Source organism: Procambarus clarkii, chromosome 38, assembly GCF_040958095.1.
Source record: "Procambarus clarkii isolate CNS0578487 chromosome 38, FALCON_Pclarkii_2.0, whole genome shotgun sequence".
Classification (NCBI taxonomy): Eukaryota; Metazoa; Arthropoda; class Malacostraca; order Decapoda; family Cambaridae; genus Procambarus; species Procambarus clarkii.
The window spans coordinates 43,307,782-43,329,835 of NC_091187.1; the positions used below are offsets into that span (position 1 = coordinate 43,307,782).

At 31.9% G+C, this 22,054-nt stretch overlaps 1 pseudogene; it reads right to left on the minus strand.

Moving 5' to 3' along the window:
- The window catches only part of LOC123749461 (uncharacterized), a 197,691-nt pseudogene that overhangs the window by 164,411 nt on the left and 11,226 nt on the right, over nt 1-22,054 (minus strand).

Genomic DNA, 22,054 nt, shown 5'->3' on the forward strand with positions numbered 1-22,054 from the left:
ATCGAATTTCAAGCAAGTTTTTTTGCATTTTGTTTCGTACGAAAAATCATCGAATTTAGCAATATTTTAACGTTTATCATCTCCTTTTCCTTCATGTGATTTAAACAAAATATCATCGAATTAGGCAATATTTTGCCGTTTTCCACGTTTTTGTGAATTTTCCGTCCATGGGTTTTAATTCATATATATAAGATAAAAATGATGCAAACACATAATTGATTAGATAATAACCTTAAATACTTCATTTTCAATCATCTATTTGTTTCTCGTTAAAATACTGAGTAAATTATTGAAAAGGGGAGAAGTTCTGTTTTTATTGCATATATCGACGTTTCAGCCGGAATAGAGCGATTTTCGTGTATATCTTCCATCGGTAATATAAACGGAAAACCAGGAACATTTTAGTTAATTCTAATGAAAACACTTTGATTTTTATCATTTGTATTGGAAACAACATTGTCATATGTCTTTTCTTGGATCCAAAAAATACGAAACCTCGCTCTATGATTTAAAGTTAAAATCCTCAAATATGTCTAAATAGTGACTTTTTTCACGATTTTCATGTAGCTTGATATTACGTAAATATATTCATTTTTACCATTATTTCGATACTATTTCATGTAGTACCACGATATGTGATTTGGCCTTCAAATCTCAGAATTTCGCTTATTATTGCATTTTAAGCAAGTTTTCTTGCATTTTGTTTCGTACGAAAAATCATCGAATTTAGCAATATTTTGACGTTTATCATCCCCTTTTCCTTCATGTGATTTAAACAAAATATCATCGAATTAGGCAATATGTTGCCGTTTTCCACGTTTTTGTAAATTTTCAGTCCATGGGTATTAATTCATATATATATACGATAAAAATGATGCAAACACATAATTGATTAGATAATAACCTTAAATACTTCATTTTCAATCAATCTATTTGTTTCTCGTTAAAATACTGAGTAAGATATTGAAAAGGGGAGAAGATCTGATATTTATTGCATATATCGTACGTTTCAGCCGGATTAGAGCGGTTTTACGTGTACATCTTCCCTCGTTAATATAAACGGAAAATCAAGAACATTATAGTTAATTTCTAATGAAAACACATTGTTTTTTATCATTTAGTATTGGAAACAACATTGTCATATTGTCTTTTCTTGGATCTAAATAATACGAAACCTCGCTCCTATGATTTGAAGTTAAAATCCTCATATATGGTTATATAGTGACTTTTTTCACGTTTTTTCATGTAGTTTGATATTACGTAAATATATTCATTTTTACCAATATTTCGATACTATTTCATGTAGTATCACGATATGTGATTTGGCCTTCAAATCTCAGAATTTCGCATAATATCGCATTTTAAGCAAGTTTTCTTGCATTTTGCTTTCGTACGAAAAATCATCGAATTTAGCAATATTTTAACGTTTATCATCTCCTTTTCCTTCATGTGATTTAAACAAAATATCATCGAATTAGGCAATATTTTGCCGTTTTCCACGTTTTTGTGAATTTTCCGTCCACTGGGTATTAATTCATATATATACGATAAAAATGATGCAAACACATAATTGATTAGATAATAACCTTAAATACTTCATTTTCAATCATCTATTTGTTTCTCGTTAAAATACCTGAGTAAATTATTGAAAAGGGGAGAAGTTCTGTTTTTATTGCATATATCGACGTTTCAGCCGGAATAGAGCGATTTTCGTGTACTATCTTCCATCGGTAATATAAACGGAAAACCAGGAACATTTTAGTTAATTCTAATGAAAACACTTTGATTTTTATCATTTGTATTGGAAACAACATTGTCATATGTCTTTTCTTGGATCCAAATAACTACGAAACCTCGCTCTATGATTTAAAGTTAAAATCCTCAAATATGGTTAAATAGTGACTTTTTTCACGTTTTTCATGTAGTTTGATATTACGTAAATATATTCATTTTTACCAATATTTCGATACTATTTCATGTAGTATCACGATATGTGATTTGGCATTCAAATCTCAGAATTTCGCATAATATTGCATTTTAAGCAAGTTTTCTTGCATTTTGTTTCGTACGAAAAATCATCGAATTTAGCAATATTTTGAACGTTTATCATCCCCTTTTCCTTTATTTGATTTAAACAAAATATCATCGAATTAGGCAATATTTTGCCGTTTTTCCACGTTTTTGTGAATTTTCAGTCTATGGGTCATTAATTCATTATATATACGATAAAAATGATGCAAACACATAATTGATTAGATAATAACCTTAAATACTTCATTTTCAATCAACTATTTGTTTCTCGTTAAAATACTGAGTAAGATATTAAAAAGGCGAGAAGTTCTGTTTTTATTGCATATATCGACGTTTCAGCCGGAATAGAGCGGTTTTACGTGTACATCTTCCATCAGCAATATAAACGGAAAATCAGGAACATTTTAGTTAATTCTAATGAAAACACATTGATTTTTATCGTTTGTATTGGAAACAACATTGTCATATGTCTTTTCTTGGATCTAAATAATACGAAACCTCGCTCTATGATTCTAAGTTATAATCCTCAAATATGGTTAAATAGTGACTTTTTTCACGATTTTCATGTAGTTTGATATTACGTAAATATATTCATTTTTACCAATATTTCGATACTATTTCATGTAGTATCACGATATGTGATTTGGCCTTGAAATCTCAGAATTTCGAATAATATTGCATTTTAAGCAAGTTTTCTTGCATTTTGTTTCGTACGAAAAATCATCGAATTTAGCAATATTTTTACGTTTATCATCCCCTTTTCCTTCATGTGATTTAAACAAAATATCATCGAATTAGGCAATATTTTGCCGTTTTCCACGTTTTTGGGAATTTTCAGTCCATGGGTATTAATTCATATATATATACGATAAAAATGATGCAAACACATAATTGATTAGATAATAACCTTAAATACTTCATTTTCAATCATTTATTTGTTTCTCGTTAAAATACTGAGTAAGATATTGAAAAGGGGAGAAGTTCGGTTTTTATTGCATATATCGACGTTTCAGCCGGATTAGAGCGGTTTTACGTGTACATCTTCCCTCGTTAATATAAACGGAAAATCAAGAACATTATAGTTAATTCTAATGAAAACACATTGTTTTTTATCATTTGTATTGGAAACAACATTGTCATATGTCTTTTCTTGGAACTAAATATTACGAAACCTCGCTCCATGATTTGAAGTTAAAATCCTCAAATATGGTGATATAGTGATTTTTTCACGTTTTTCATGTAGTTTGATATTACGTAAATATATTCATTTTTACCAATATTTCGATACTATTTCATGCAGTATCACGATATGTGATTTGGCCTTCAAATCTCAGAATTTCGCATAATATTGCATTTTAAGCAAGTTTTCTTGCATTTTGCTTCGTACGAAAAATCATCGAATTTAGCAATATTTTAACGTTTATCATCTCCTTTTCCTTCATGTGATTTAAACAAAATATCATCGAATTAGGCAACATTTTGCCGTTTTCCACGTTATTGTGAATTTTCAGTCCATGGATGTTAATTCATATATATATATACGATAAAAATGATGCAAACACATAATTGATTAGATAATAACCTTAAATACTTCATTTTCAATCATCTATTTGTTTCTCGGTAAAATACTGAGTAAGATATTGAAAAGGGGAGAAGTTCGGTTTTTATTGCATATATCGACGTTTCAGCCGGATTAGAGCGGTTTTACGTGTACTTCTTCCCTCGTTAATATAAACGGAAAATCAAGAACATTTTAGTTATTTCTAATGAAAACACATTGTTTTTTATCATTTGTATTGGAAACAACATTGTCATATGTCTTTTCTTGGATCTAAATAATACGAAACCTCGCTCTATGATTTGAAGTTAAAATCCTCAAATATGGTTATATAGTGACTTTTTTCACGATTTTCATGTAGTTTGATATTACGTAAATATATTCATTTTTACCAATATTTCGATACTATTTCATGTAGTATCACGATATGTGATTTGGCCTTCAAATCCCAGAATTTCGCATAATATCGCATTTCAAGCAAGTTTTTTTGCATTTTGTTTCGTACGAAAAATCATCGAATTTAGCAATATTTTAACGTTTATCATCTCCTTTTCCTTCATGTGATTTAAACAAAATATCATCGAATTAGGCAATATTTTGCCGTTTTCCACGTTTTTGTGAATTTTCCGTCCATGGGTTTTAATTCATATATATAAGATAAAAATGATGCAAACACATAATTGATTAGATAATAACCTTAAATACTTCATTTTCAATCATTTATTTGTTTCTCGTTAAAATACTGAGTAAATTATTGAAAAGGGGAGAAGTTCTGTTTTTATTGCATATATCGACGTTTCAGCCGGAATAGAGCGATTTTCGTGTATATCTTCCATCGGTAATATAAACGGAAAACCAGGAACATTTTAGTTAATTCTAATGAAAACACTTTGATTTTTATCATTTGTATTGGAAACAACATTGTCATATGTCTTTTCTTGGATCCAAAAAATACGAAACCTCGCTCTATGATTTAAAGTTAAAATCCTCAAATATGTCTAAATAGTGACTTTTTTCACGTTTTTCATGTAGTTTGATATTACGTAAATATATTCATTTTTACCATTATTTCGATACTATTTCATGTAGTATCACGATATGTGATTTGGCCTTCAAATCTCAGAATTTCGCATATTATTGCATTTTAAGCAAGTTTTCTTGCATTTTGTTTCGTACGAAAAATCATCGAATTTAGCAATATTTTGACGTTTATCATCCCCTTTTCCTTCATGTGATTTAAACAAAATATCATCGAATTAGGCAATATTTTGCCGTTTTCCACGTTTTTGTAAATTTTCAGTCCATGGGTATTAATTCATATATATATACGATAAAAATGATGCAAACACATAATTGATTAGATAATAACCTTAAATACTTCATTTTCAATCATCTATTTGTTTCTCGTTAAAATACTGAGTAAGATATTGAAAAGGGGAGAAGTTCGCTTTTTATTGCATATATCGACGTTTCAGCCGGATTAGAGCGGTTTTACGTGTACATCTTCCCTCGTTAATATAAACGGAACATCAAGAACATTATAGTTAATTCTAATGAAAACACATTGTTTTTTATTATTAGTATTGGAAACAACATTGTCATATTTCTTTTCTTGGAACTAAATAATACGAAACCTCGCTCCATGATTTGAAGTTAAAATCCTCATATATGGTGATATAGTGATTTTTTCACGTTTTTCATGTAGTTTGATATTACGTAAATATATTCATTTTTACCAATATTTCGATACTATTTCATGCAGTATCACGATATGTGATTTGGCCTTCAAATCTCAGAATTTCGCATAATATTGCATTTTAAGCAAGTTTTCTTGCATTTTGCTTCGTACGAAAAATCATCGAATTTAGCAATATTTTTACGTTTATCATCTCCTTTTCCTTCATGTGATTTTAAACAAAATATCATCGAATTAGGCAACATTTTGCCGTTTTCCACGTTATTGTGAATTTTCAGTCCATGGATGTTAATTCATATATATATATACGATAAAAATGATGCAAACACATAATTGATTAGATAATAACCTTAAATACTTCATTTTCAATCATCTATTTGTTTCTCGGTAAAATACTGAGTAAGATATTGAAAAGGGGAGAAGTTCGGTTTTTATTGCATATATCGACGTTTCAGCCGGATTAGAGCGGTTTTACGTGTACTTCTTCCCTCGTTAATATAAACGGAAAATCAAGAACATTTTAGTTATTTCTAATGAAAACACATTGTTTTTTATCATTTGTATTGGAAACAACATTGTCATATGTCTTTTCTTGGATCCAAATAATACGAAACCTCGCTCTATGATTTAAAGTTAAAATCCTCAAATATGGTTAAATAGTGACTTTTATCACGTTTTTCATGTAGTTTGATATTACGTAAATATATTCATTTTTACCAATATTTCGATACTATTTCATGTAGTATCACGATATGTGATTTGGCCTTCAAATCCCAGAATTTCGCATAATATCGCATTTCAAGCAAGTTTTTTTGCATTTTGTTTCGTACGAAAAATCATCGAATTTAGCAATATTTTAACGTTTATCATCTCCTTTTCCTTCATGTGATTTAAACAAAATATCATCGAATTAGGCAATATTTTGCCGTTTTCCACGTTTTTGTGAATTTTCCGTCCATGGGTTTTAATTCATATATATAAAATAAAAATGATGCAAACACATAATTGATTAGATAATAACCTTAAATACTTCATTTTCAATCATCTATTTGTTTCTCGTTAAAATACTGAGTAAATTATTGAAAAGGGGAGAAGTTCTGTTTTTATTGCATATATCGACGTTTCAGCCGGAATAGAGCGATTTTCGTGTATATCTTCCATCGGTAATATAAACGGAAAACCAGGAACATTTTAGTTAATTCTAATGAAAACACTTTGATTTTTATCATTTGTATTGGAAACAACATTGTCATATGTCTTTTCTTGGATCCAAAAAATACGAAACCTCGCTCTATGATTTAAAGTTAAAATCCTCAAATATGTCTAAATAGTGACTTTTTTCACGTTTTTCATGTAGTTTGATATTACGTAAATATATTCATTTTTACCATTATTTCGATACTATTTCATGTAGTATCACGATATGTGATTTGGCCTTCAAATCTCAAAATTTCGCATATTATTGCATTTTAAGCAAGTTTTCTTGCATTTTGTTTCGTACGAAAAATCATCGAATTTAGCAATATTTTGACGTTTATCATCCCCTTTTCCTTCATGTGATTTAATCAAAATATCATCGAATTAGGCAATATTTTGCCGTTTTCCACGTTTTTGTGAATTTTCAGTCCATGGGTTTTAATTCATACATATACGATAAAAATGATGCAAACACATAATTGATTAGATAATAACCTTAAATACTTCATTTTCAATCAACTATTTCTTTCTCGTTAAAATACTGAGTAAGATATTGAAAGGGGGGAGAAGTTCTGATTTTATTGCATATATCGACGTTTCAGCCGGAATAGAGCGGTTTTCGTGTACATCTTCCATCGGTAATATAAACGGAAAATCAGGAACATTTTAGTTAATTCTAATGAAAACACATTGATTTTTATCATTTGTATTGGAAACAACATTGTCATATGTCTTTTCTTGGATCTAAATAATACGCAACCTCGCTCTATGATTTGAAGGTAAAATCCTCAAATATGGTAAAATAGTAACTTTTTCACGTTAATCATGTAGTTTGATATTACGCAAATATATTCATTTTTACCAATATTCCGATACTATTTCATGTAGTATCACGATATGTGATTTGCCCTTCAAATCGCAGAATTTCGCGTAATATTGCATTTTAAGCAAGTTTTCTTGTATTTTGTTTCGTACGAAAAATCATCGAATTTAGCAATATTTTGACGTTTATCATCCCCTTTTCCTTCATGTGATTTAAACAAAATATCATCGAATTAGGCAATATTTTGCCGTTTTTCCACGTTTTTGTGAATTTTCAGTCCATGGGTATTAATTCATATATATACGATAAAAATGATACAAACACATAATTGATTAGATAATAACCTTAAATACTTCATTTTCAATCAACTATTTGTTTCTCGTTAAAATACTGAGTAAGATATTGAAAAGGGGAGAAGATCTGATTTTATTGCATATATCGTCGTTTCAGCCGGATTAGAGCGGTTTTACGTGTACATCTTCCCTCGTTAATATAAACGGAAAATCAAGAACATTTTAGTTATTTCTAATGAAAACACATTGTTTTTTATCATTTGTATTGGAAACAACATTGTCATTTGTCTTTTCTTGGATCTAAATAATACGAAACCTCGCTCTATGATTTGAAGTTAAAAACCTCAAATATGGTTATATAGTGACTTTTTTCACGTTTTTTATGTAGTTTGATATTACGTAAATATATTCATTTTTACCAATATTTCGATACTATTTCATGTAGTATCACGATATGTGATTTGGCCTTCAAATCTCAGAATTTTGCATAATATCGCATTTTAAGCAAGTTTTCTTGCATTTTGTTTCGTACGAAAAATCATCGAATTTAGCAATATTTTAACGTTTATCATCTCCTTTTCCTTCATGTGATTTAAACAAAATATCATCGAATTAGGCAATATTTTGCCGTTTTCCACGTTTTTGTGAATTTTCCGTCCACGGGTATTAATTCATATATATATACGATAAAAATGATGCAAACACATAATTGATTAGATAATAACCTTAAATACTTCATTTTCAATCATCTATTTGTTTCTCGTTAAAATACCGAGTAAATTATTGAAAATGGGAGAAGTTCTGTTTTTATTGCATATATCGACGTTTCAGCCGGAATAGAGCGATTTTCGTGTACATCTTCCATCGGTAATATAAACGGAAAACCAGGAACATTTTAGTTAATTCTAATGAAAACACTTTGATTTTTATCATTTGTATTGGAAACAACATTGTCATATGTCTTTTCTTGGATCCAAATAACACGAAACCTCGCTCTATGATTTAAAGTTAAAATCCTCAAATATGGTTAAATAGTGACTTTTTTCACGTTTTTCATGTAGTTTGATATTACGTAAATATATTCATTTTTACCAATATTTCGATACTATTTCATGTAGTATCACGATATGTGATTTGGCCTTCAAATCTCAGAATTTCGCATAATATTGCATTTTAAGCAAGTTTTCTTGCATTTTGTTTCGTACGAAAAATCATCGAATTTAGCAATATTTTAACGTTTATCATCCCCTTTTCCTTTATTTGATTTAAACAAAATATCATCGAATTAGGCAATATTTTGCCGTTTTTCCACGTTTTTGTGAATTTTCAGTCTATGGGTATTAATTCATTATATATACGATAAAAATGATGCAAACACATAATTGATTAGATAATAACCTTAAATACTTCATTTTCAATCAACTATTTGTTTCTCGTTAAAATACTGAGTAAGATATTAAAAAGGCGAGAAGTTCTGTTTTTATTGCATATATCGACGTTTCAGCCGGAATAGAGCGGTTTTACGTGTATATCTTCCATCAGTAATATAAACGGAAAATCAGGAACATTTTAGTTAATTCTAATGAAAACACATTGATTTTTATCGTTTGTATTGGAAACAACATTGTCATATGTCTTTTCTTGGATCTAAATAATGCGAAACCTCGCTCTATGATTCTAAGTTATAATCCTCAAATATGGTTAAATAGTGACTTTTTTCACGATTTTCATGTAGTTTGATATTACGTAAATATATTCATTTTTACCAATATTTCGATACTATTTCATGTAGTATCACGATATGTGATTTGGCCTTGAAATCTCAGAATTTCGAATAATATTGCATTTTAAGCAAGTTTTCTTGCATTTTGTTTCGTACGAAAAATCATCGAATTTAGCAATATTTTTACGTTTATCATCCCCTTTTCCTTCATGTGATTTAAACAAAATATCATCGAATTAGGCAATATTTTGCCGTTTTCCACGTTTTTGGGAATTTTCAGTCCATGGGTATTAATTCATATATATATACGATAAAAATGATGCAAACACATAATTGATTAGATAATAACCTTAAATACTTCATTTTCAATCATTTATTTGTTTCTCGTTAAAATACTGAGTAAGATATTGAAAAGGGGAGAAGTTCGGTTTTTATTGCATATATCGACGTTTCAGCCGGATTAGAGCGGTTTTACGTGTACATCTTCCCTCGTTAATATAAACGGAAAATCAAGAACATTATAGTTAATTCTAATGAAAACACATTGTTTTTTATCATTTGTATTGGAAACAACATTGTCATATGTCTTTTCTTGGAACTAAATATTACGAAACCTCGCTCCATGATTTGAAGTTAAAATCCTCAAATATGGTGATATAGTGATTTTTTCACGTTTTTCATTTAGTTTGATATTACGTAAATATATTCATTTTTACCAATATTTCGATACTATTTCATGCAGTATCACGATATGTGATTTGGCCTTCAAATCTCAGAATTTCGCATAATATTGCATTTTAAGCAAGTTTTCTTGCATTTTGCTTCGTACGAAAAATCATCGAATTTAGCAATATTTTAACGTTTATCATCTCCTTTTCCTTCATGTGATTTAAACAAAATATCATCGAATTAGGCAACATTTTGCCGTTTTCCACGTTATTGTGAATTTTCAGTCCATGGATGTTAATTCATATATATATATACGATAAAAATGATGCAAACACATAATTGATTAGATAATAACCTTAAATACTTCATTTTCAATCATCTATTTGTTTCTCGGTAAAATACTGAGTAAGATATTGAAAAGGGGAGAAGTTCGGTTTTTATTGCATATATCGACGTTTCAGCCGGATTAGAGCGGTTTTACGTGTACTTCTTCCCTCGTTAATATAAACGGAAAATCAAGAACATTTTAGTTATTTCTAATGAAAACACATTGTTTTTTATCATTTGTATTGGAAACAACATTGTCATATGTCTTTTCTTGGATCTAAATAATACGAAACCTCGCTCTATGATTTGAAGTTAAAATCCTCAAATATGGTTATATAGTGACTTTTTTCACGATTTTCATGTAGTTTGATATTACGTAAATATATTCATTTTTACCAATATTTCGATACTATTTCATGTAGTATCACGATATGTGATTTGGCCTTCAAATCCCAGAATTTCGCATAATATCGCATTTCAAGCAAGTTTTTTTGCATTTTGTTTCGTACGAAAAATCATCGAATTTAGCAATATTTTAACGTTTATCATCTCCTTTTCCTTCATGTGTTTTAAACAAAATATCATCGAATTAGGCAATATTTTGCCGTTTTCCACGTTTTTGTGAATTTTCCGTCCATGGGTTTTAATTCATATATATAAGATAAAAATGATGCAAACACATAATTGATTAGATAATAACCTTAAATACTTCATTTTCAATCATTTATTTGTTTCTCGTTAAAATACTGAGTAAATTATTGAAAAGGGGAGAAGTTCTGTTTTTATTGCATATATCGACGTTTCAGCCGGAATAGAGCGATTTTCGTGTATATCTTCCATCGGTAATATAAACGGAAAACCAGGAACATTTTAGTTAATTCTAATGAAAACACTTTGATTTTTATCATTTGTATTGGAAACAACATTGTCATATGTCTTTTCTTGGATCCAAAAAATACGAAACCTCGCTCTATGATTTAAAGTTAAAATCCTCAAATATGTCTAAATAGTGACTTTTTTCACGTTTTTCATGTAGTTTGATATTACGTAAATATATTCATTTTTACCATTATTTCGATACTATTTCATGTAGTATCACGATATGTGATTTGGCCTTCAAATCTCAGAATTTCGCATATTATTGCATTTTAAGCAAGTTTTCTTGCATTTTGTTTCGTACGAGAAATCATCGAATTTAGCAATATTTTGACGTTTATCATCCCCTTTTCCTTCATGTGATTTAAACAAAATATCATCGAATTAGGCAATATTTTGCCGTTTTCCACGTTTTTGTAAATTTTCAGTCCATGGGTATTAATTCATATATATATACGATAAAAATGATGCAAACACATAATTGATTAGATAATAACCTTAAATACTTCATTTTCAATCATCTATTTGTTTCTCGTTAAAATACTGAGTAAGATATTGAAAAGGGGAGAAGTTCGCTTTTTATTGCATATATCGACGTTTCAGCCGGATTAGAGCGGTTTTACGTGTACATCTTCCCTCGTTAATATAAACGGAACATCAAGAACATTATAGTTAATTCTAATGAAAACACATTGTTTTTTATTATTAGTATTGGAAACAACATTGTCATATTTCTTTTCTTGGAACTAAATAATACGAAACCTCGCTCCATGATTTGAAGTTAAAATCCTCATATATGGTGATATAGTGATTTTTTCACGTTTTTCATGTAGTTTGATATTACGTAAATATATTCATTTTTACCAATATTTCGATACTATTTCATGCAGTATCACGATATGTGATTTGGCCTTCAAATCTCAGAATTTCGCATAATATTGCATTTTAAGCAAGTTTTCTTGCATTTTGCTTCGTACGAAAAATCATCGAATTTAGCAATATTTTTACGTTTATCATCTCCTTTTCCTTCATGTGATTTTAAACAAAATATCATCGAATTAGGCAACATTTTGCCGTTTTCCACGTTATTGTGAATTTTCAGTCCATGGATGTTAATTCATATATATATATACGATAAAAATGATGCAAACACATAATTGATTAGATAATAACCTTAAATACTTCATTTTCAATCATCTATTTGTTTCTCGTTAAAATACTGAGTAAGATATTGAAAAGGGGAGAAGTTCGCTTTTTATTGCATATATCGACGTTTCAGCCGGATTAGAGCGGTTTTACGTGTACATCTTCCCTCGTTAATATAAACGGAACATCAAGAACATTATAGTTAATTCTAATGAAAACACATTGTTTTTTATTATTAGTATTGGAAACAACATTGTCATATTTCTTTTCTTGGAACTAAATAATACGAAACCTCGCTCCATGATTTGAAGTTAAAATCCTCATATATGGTGATATAGTGATTTTTTCACGTTTTTCATGTAGTTTGATATTACGTAAATATATTCATTTTTACCAATATTTCGATACTATTTCATGCAGTATCACGATATGTGATTTGGCCTTCAAATCTCAGAATTTCGCATAATATTGCATTTTAAGCAAGTTTTCTTGCATTTTGCTTCGTACGAAAAATCATCGAATTTAGCAATATTTTTACGTTTATCATCTCCTTTTCCTTCATGTGATTTTAAACAAAATATCATCGAATTAGGCAACATTTTGCCGTTTTCCACGTTATTGTGAATTTTCAGTCCATGGATGTTAATTCATATATATATATACGATAAAAATGATGCAAACACATAATTGATTAGATAATAACCTTAAATACTTCATTTTCAATCATCTATTTGTTTCTCGGTAAAATACTGAGTAAGATATTGAAAAGGGGAGAAGTTCGGTTTTTATTGCATATATCGACGTTTCAGCCGGATTAGAGCGGTTTTACGTGTACTTCTTCCCTCGTTAATATAAACGGAAAATCAAGAACATTTTTGTTATTTCTAATGAAAACACATTGTTTTTTATCATTTGTATTGGAAACAACATTGTCATATGTCTTTTCTTGGATCTAAATAATACGAAACCTCGCTCTATGATTTGAAGTTAAAAACCTCAAATATGGTTATATAGTGACTTTTTTCACGTTTTTCATGTAGTTTGATATTACGTAAATATATTCATTTTTACCAATATTTCGATACTATTTCATGTAGTATCACGATATGTGATTTGGCCTTCAAATCTCAGAATTTTGCATAATATCGCATTTTAAGCAAGTTTTCTTGCATTTTTTTCCTACGAAAAATCATCGAATTTAGCAATATTTTAACGAATTTGGCTCCAAAATATGACTCAAGGGGTCGAATTTGGGATGCTTGGGATATTTTGAAAACTGCAAGGAGAATTTGTGCAAAATACGATCCATCGCCGCTTTCAGTAATTGGCATACTTTCGGTATAAAAGGACGTAATTAAAAACTGCGAATACGTGCAGAGAGCCAGAATTTGGTTCCAAAATATGGCTCAAGCGTCGAATTTGGGATGTTTGGGATATTTTGAAAACTGTAGGTTGGGTTTGGGCAAAATGTGACCTATCGCTGCTCTCAGTAATTGGCATATTTTCGATATAAAAAGTCGTTTCTTCTAACTGTGAATACGTGCAGAGAGCGAGAAATTGACTCCAAAATATGACTCAAGCATCGAATTTGGGATGTTTGTGATACTTTGAAAACTGCCGGGAGGGATTGGGCAAATTGTGACCCATCGCTGCTATAAGTAATTGGCAAATTTTCGGTATAAAGAGTAGTAATTTCAAACTAGGGGGGCTTTGGGCACAATGTGACACATCGCCGCTCACAGTATTTAGCATATTTTCGGTATAAAAAGTCGTAATTTCAAACTGCGAATACGTGCAGAGAGCCAGAATTTGGCTCCAAAATATTACTCAATGGTTGCATTTGGACTGTATGGGATATTTTGAAAACTGCAGGGAGAATTTGTGCAAAATGTGATCCATCGCCGCTTTCAGTAATTAGCATACTTTCGGTATAAAAAGACGTAATTTCAAACTGCGAACACGTGCAGAGAGCCAGAATTTGGCTCCAAAAAAATTCTCACGCGTCGGACTTGGAATGTTTGGGATATTTTGAAAACTGCAGGGTAGTTTGGGCAAAATGTGACCCATCGCTGCTCTCAGTAATTGGCTTATTTTCGGTAAAAAAAAGTCGTAATTTCAAACTGCCAAAACGTGCCGAGAACCAGAATTTGGCTTCAAAATATGGCTCAAGCGTCGAATTCGGGATGTTTGGGATATTTTAAAAACTGCAGGGGTGTTAGGGCAATATGTGACCCATCGCCGTTCTCAGTAATTAACATATTTTTGGTATAAAAAGTCGTAATTTTAAACTTCGAACACCTGCAGAGAGTCATAATTTTCCTTCAAAATATGGCTCAAGGGTCGAATTTGAGATGTTTGGGACATTTTGAGAGCTGCAGGGGGGTTTGGGCAAAATGTGTTCCATCGCCGCTCTCAGTAACTGGCATATTTTCGGTACAAAAATCCGTTATTTCAAACTGCAAATACGTGCAGAGAGCCAGAAATTGGCTCCAAAATATGGCTCAAGCGTCGAATTTGTGATGTTTGGGATATTTTGAAAACTGCGGGGAGGGTTTGGGCAAAATGTGACCCATCGCCGCTGTAAGCAATTGGTATATTTTCTGTATAAAGAGTAGTAATTTCAAACTAGGGGGGGTTTGGGCCAAATGTGACCCATCGCCGCTCTCAGTAATTAACATATTTTCGGTATAAAAAGTCGTAATTTCAAACTGCGAATACGTGCAGAGAGCCAGAATTTGGCTCCAAAATGTTACTCAAGGGTTGAATTTGGGATGTTTGGGATATTTTGAAAACTGCAAGGAGAATTTGTGCAAAATGTGATCCATCGCTGCTTCTAGTAATTGGAATTGGCATACTTTCGGTATAAAAAGACGTTATTTCAAACTGCGAATACTTGCAGAGAGCCAAAATTTGGCTCCAAAATATGGCTAAAGCTTTGAATTTGGGATGTTTGGGATATTTTGAAAACTGCAGGTTGGGTTTGGGCAAAATGTGACCTATCGCCGCACTCAGTAATTGGCATATTTTCGATATAAAAAGTCGTAATTTCAATCTGCGAATACGTGCAGAGAGCGAGAATTTGACTCCAAAATATGACTCAAGCGTCGAATTTGGGATGCTCGTGATACTTTGAAAACTGCAGGGAGGGTTTGGGCAAAAATGTGATCCATCGCCGCTTTCAGTAATTGGCATATTTTCGGTATAAAAATACATAATTTCAAACTGCTAATACGTGCCCAGAGTGAGAATTTGTCTCCAAAATATGGCTCAAGCTTCTACACACACACACACACACACACACACACACACACACACACACACACACACACACACACACACACACACACACACACACACACACACACACACACACAAGGTGAAGACCTCCTGGAATTTCTTATTTAGTTCGTCACACACTTCCTTTACGTTTGTACTGAATCCTTTTTCCCCTATTATTAATTGTATAACCTTGTCCTTTACTGTTGTTTTTCTCCTGATGTGGCTATGCAGCAATTTAGGCTGAGTCTTTGTCTTTCTGCATCTCTTCTCATCCTGATATATTCATTCCTGGAATTCTGTGTGAGTGTGTGTGTGTGTGTGTGTGTGTGTGTGTGTGTGTGTGTGTGTGTGTGTGTGTGTGTGTGTGTGTGTGTGTGTGTGTGTGTGTGTGTGTGTGTGTGTGTGTGTGTGTGTGTGTGTGTGTGTGTGTGTGTGTGTGTGTGTGTGTGTGTGTGTGTGTGTGTGTGTGTGTGTGTGTGTGTGTGTGTGTTTACTAGTTGTGTTTTTACGGGGGTTGAGCTTTGCTCTTTCGGCCCGCCTCTCAACTGTCAATCAACTGTTTACTAACTACTTTTTTTTTCCACACCACACACACACACACACACACACACACACACACCCCAGGAAGCAGCCCGTGACAGCTGACTAACTCCCAGGTACCTATTTACTGCTAGGTAACAGGGGCATTCAGGGTGAAAGAAACTTTGCCCATTTGTTTCTGCCTCGTGCGGGAATCGAACCCGCGCCACAGAATTATGAATCCTGCGCGCTATCCACCAGGCTACGAGGCCCCCCTTGTGTGTGTGTGTGTGTGTGTGTGTGTGTGTGTGTGTGTGTGTGTGTGTGTGTGTGTGTGTGTGTGTGTGTGTGTGTGTGTGTGTGTGTGTATATTTGTGTGTATGTGTGTGTGTGTGTGTGTGTGTGTGTGTGTGTGTGTGTGTGTGTGTGTGTGTGTGTGTGTGTGTGTGTGTGTGTGTGTGTGTGTGTGTGTGTGTGTGTGTGTGTGTGTGTGTGTGTGTGTGTGTGTGTGTGTGTGTGTGTGTGTGTGTGTGTGTGTGTGTGTGTGTGTGTGTGTGTGTGTGTGTGTGTCTGTGTGTGTCTGTGTGTGTGTGTGTTTTGTGGCAAAAAAAAACCATTTGAAATGACAGATGGGAAGCAAGACGAAAGAGCATTTTTATACCTGTTCGGGTTACTCAAGGGTGACACTGGCGGGCAACACGAGAATAAATAATTGTATAAATTCCAATTTCGATCCGATCTACTTGGGGATAGTTTACAAATGTTCGCCATGAAATTTACGTTTTCTCAAATAGCCGAAGAGCTTATTTGAGAAAACAGTATGGCATTGAATCACCGTGGTTCCATCAGTGTTTTCATTAGAATTAACTAAAATGTTCCTGATTTTCCGTTTATATTACCGATGGAAGATGTACACGAAAACCGCTCTATTCCGGCTGAAACGTCGATATATGCAATAAAAACCGAACTTCTCCCCTTTTCAACATCTTACTCAGTATTTTAACGAGAAACAAATAGATGATTGAAAATGAAGTATTTAAGGTTATTATCTAATCAATTATGTGTTTGCATCATTTTTATCGTATACATATGAATTAATACCCATGGACTGAAAATTCACAAAAACGTGGAAAACGGCAAAATATTGCCTAATTCGATGATATTTTGTTTAAATCACATGAAGGAAAAGGGGATGATAAACGTCAAAATATTGCTAAATTCGATGATTTTTCGTACGAAACAAAATGCAAGAAAACTTGCTTAAAATGCAATAATATGCGAAATTTTGAGATTTGAAGGCCAAATCACATATCGTGATACTACATGAAATAGTATCGAAATAATGGTAAAAATGAATATATTTACGTAATATCAAACTACATGAAAAACGTGAAAAAAGTCACTATTTAACCATATTTGAGGATTTTAACTTCAAATCATAGTGCGAGGTTTCGTATTATTTGGATCCAAGAAAAGACATATGACAATGTTGTTTCCAATACAAATGATAAAAATCAAAGTGTTTTCATTAGAATTAACTAAAATGTTCCTGGTTTTCCGTTTATATTACCGATGGAAGATGTACACGAAAATCGCTCTATTCCGGCTGAAACGTCGATATATGCAATAAAAACAGAACTTCTCCCCTTTTCAATATCTTACTCAGTATTTTAACGAGAAACAAATAGTTGATTGAAAATGAAGTATTTAAGGTTATTATCTAATCAATTATGTGTTTGCATCATTTTTATCGTATATATAATGAATTAATACCCATAGATTGAAAATTCACAAAAACGTGGAAAAACGGAAAAATATTGCCTAATTCGATGATATTTTGTTTAAATCAAATAAAGGAAAAGGGGATGATAAACGTCAAAATATTGCTAAATTCGATGATTTTTCGTACGAAACAAAATGCAAGAAAACTTGCTTAAAATGGAATGTTATGCGAAATTCTGAGATTTGAAGGCCAAATCACATATCGTGATAATACATGAAATAGTATCGAAATATTGGTAAAAATGAATATATTTGCGTAATATCAAACTACATGATTAACGTGAAAAACTCACTATTTTACCATATTTGAGGATTTTACCTTCAAATCATAGAGCGAGGTTTCGTATTATTTAGATCCAAGAAAAGACATATGACAATGTTGTTTCCAATACAAATGATAAAAATCAAAGTGTTTTCATTAGAATTAACTAAAATGTTCCTGGTTTTCCGTTTATATTACCGATGGAAGATGTACACGAAAATCGCTCTATTCCGGCTGAAACGTCGATATATGCAATAAAAACAGAACTTCTCCCCTTTTCAATATCTTACTCAGTATTTTAAAAACAAATAGTTGATTGAAAATGAAGTATTTAAGGTTATTATCTAATCAATTATGTGTTTGCATCATTTTTATCGTATATATAATGAATTAATACCCATAGACTGAAAATTCACAAAAACGTGGAAAAACGGCAAAATATTGCCTAATTCGATGATATTTTGTTTAAATCAAATAAAGGAAAAGGGGATGATAAACGTCAAAATATTGCTAAATTCGATGATTTTTCGTACGAAACAAAATGCAAGGAAACTTGCTTAAAATGCAATATTATGCGAAATTCTGAGATTTGAAGGCCAAATCACATATCGTGATACTACATGAAATAGTATCGAAATATTGGTAAAAATGAATATATATGCGTAATATCAAACTACATGATTAACGTGAAAAAGTCACTATTTTACCATATTTGAGGATTTTACCTTCAAATCATAGAGCGAGGTTTCGTATTATTTAGTTCCAAGAAAAGACATATGACAATGTTGTTTCCAATACAAATGATAAAAAACAATGTGTTTTCATTAGAATTAACTATAATGTTCTTGATTTTCCGTTTATATTAACGAGGGAAGATGTACACGTAAAACCGCTCTAATCCGGCTGAAACGTCAATATATGCAATAAAAACCGAACTTCTCCCCTTTTCAACATCTTACTCAGTATTTTAACGAGAAACAAATAGATGATTGAAAATGAAGTATTTAAGGTTATTATCTAATCAATTATGTGTTTGCATCATTTTTATCGTATACATATGAATTAATACCCATGGACTGAAAATTCACAAAAACGTGGAAAACGGCAAAATATTGCCTAATTCGATGATATTTTGTTTAAATCACAAGAAGGAAAAGGGGATGATAAACGTCAAAATATTGCTAAATTCGATGATTTTTCGTACGAAACAAAATGCAAGAAAACTTGCTTAAAATGCAATATTATGCGAAATTCTGAAATTTCAAGGCCAAATCACATATCGTGATACTACATAAAATAGTATCGAAATATTGGTAAAAATGAATATATTTACGTAATATCAAACTACATGAAAAACGTGAAAAAAGTCACTATTTAACCATATTTGAGGATTTTAACTTCAAATCATAGTGCGAGGTTTCGTATTATTTGGATCCAAGAAAAGACATATGACAATGTTGTTTCCAATACAAATGATAAAAATCAAAGTGTTTTCATTAGAATTAACTAAAATGTTCCTGGTTTTCCGTTTATATTACCGATGGAAGATGTACACGAAAATCGCTCTATTCCGGCTGAAACGTCGATATATGCAATAAAAACAGAACTTCTCCCCTTTTCAATATCTTACTCAGTATTTTAACGAGAAACAAATAGTTGATTGAAAATGAAGTATTTAAGGTTATTATCTAATCAATTATGTGTTTGCATCATTTTTATCGTATATATAATGAATTAATACCCATAGATTGAAAATTCACAAAAACGTGGAAAAACGGAAAAATATTGCCTAATTCGATGATATTTTGTTTAAATCAAATAAAGGAAAAGGGGATGATAAACGTCAAAATATTGCTAAATTCGATGATTTTTCGTACGAAACAAAATGCAAGAAAACTTGCTTAAAATGGAATGTTATGCGAAATTCTGAGATTTGAAGGCCAAATCACATATCGTGATAATACATGAAATAGTATCGAAATATTGGTAAAAATGAATATATTTGCGTAATATCAAACTACATGATTAACGTGAAAAACTCACTATTTTACCATATTTGAGGATTTTACCTTCAAATCATAGAGCGAGGTTTCGTATTATTTAGATCCAAGAAAAGACATATGACAATGTTGTTTCCAATACAAATGATAAAAATCAATGTGTTTTCATTAGAACTAACTAAAATGTTCCTGATTTTCCGTTTATATTACCGATGGAAGATGTACACGAAAACCGCTCTATTCCGGCTGAAACGTCGATATATGCAATAAAATCAGAACTTCTCCCCCTTTCAATATCTTACTCAGTATTTTAACGAGAAAGAAATAGTTGATTGAAAATGAAGTATTTAAGGTTATTATCTAATCTATTATGTGTTTGCATCATTTTTATCGTATATATATGAATTAAAACCCATGGACTGAAAATTCACAAAACGTGGAAAACGGCAAAATATTGTGCTACGACCCTGGGTTCTCCAGTGGAAACCAGAGGTCAAAATTGAGCTATTAGACTTCCTAGTAGTACAGTTGGCGCATTTGGAATGGCAATTGTTTGTATCTTCCCTGCCAGACGTAAGACTATTATTGTTTCTCAAAGAGCATTTAAAGACTGAGCTGGGGGTTGATTATTAAATAATAACATAGGCACCAACTTTGCTTACTAATACTTTCTAATCATTCATAAAGTAACAATACGTTGCATAGGGGAAGATCTTTAATGTGCTTAGCTGCACGATCAATTAGGCTCCTTCCGGCACCACGACATGAGGGAGGCAGCTGGTGACTAGCTCGGTCTTCTCTCTGGCTGTGTCGTGCGGATAAGACCTACTCTGTGGCTGTATCCCTACTCTTCTCCCCTCTCCTCTTACTTATTTCCCTTACCTGAAGTTCCTGTATCCTTAAGCTAAGTACGGGGCATCAGTAAGTATACCTACTCTGGTAGTAACTATTGGTGAGACCTGGGGTTAGTATTTGCCAGTGTTTTGTTTACCCTAAGAGTTGTGTTTTGTATTAGGGTACCACATGGTCTCACTACCCTAAGCTGCATCCAGCTTCAGTGCTTATCCAGTAGTACTTTACCCTAGCTTGTTATTAGTGTAAACCTTGTATCCTGTCTATGTGGACCAAGGCTTTTAACGTAAGATAGTGTGGTAAAGTTATTATTATTATTGTTATTGGTGTGAGTGTATATGGGGGGTTGTTAAGGGGTTAATAAATAAGTACATGAATTACAGAGTATCTCTTCTTCCAAGGTGGGAGCGCAGTGATCAACCCTTAGACTAACATATATGGTCATGTAGCAAGTTATTACTACTGTGGATAGTTTATTTTGGGGGCCGGGCCTTTTAGCTCTCCCATATTTGATACTCTTGTCTTCTAACTACCTTTACCCCTTAATAGTACCAGTACCCCATAGAAGCCCCACTCTTATCAGTTGTAACAAGTGGTTGGCCAGTCCGGGATGAACATTATAAGTGTAAAAAATTAGATTCTTGAGTGCCAAAATTAAAATTTTTTATTTCCGCAGAACGGTTGTGTGCTAGCCTAGGGTCCAGCTCATCTAGCAAAGGACATTCTTGCACTGACTGGACACCCAGCTGGATCTCTTCACGATTAAGGTTAGTGTGGCCTTGTGTTAGGGGCCGTGCAAATTTTTGTTTTTTTTTCCAATTTTTATTTTTTAATTTTTTCTTTGGCTGGGAGCTAAAATTATTAGTGATGTCTTTTGAAATGCAGGAACTGGCAAGGGAGCCTTCAGTGGTAGAGATAAAGAAACTTAAAAAGTCTAATTTAGTATTGTTAGGCCAGGAATTTGGCCTAGAATTAAATGTCGCAGATAAAAAGTGGACTTTGGTGAATGAAATATTACAAC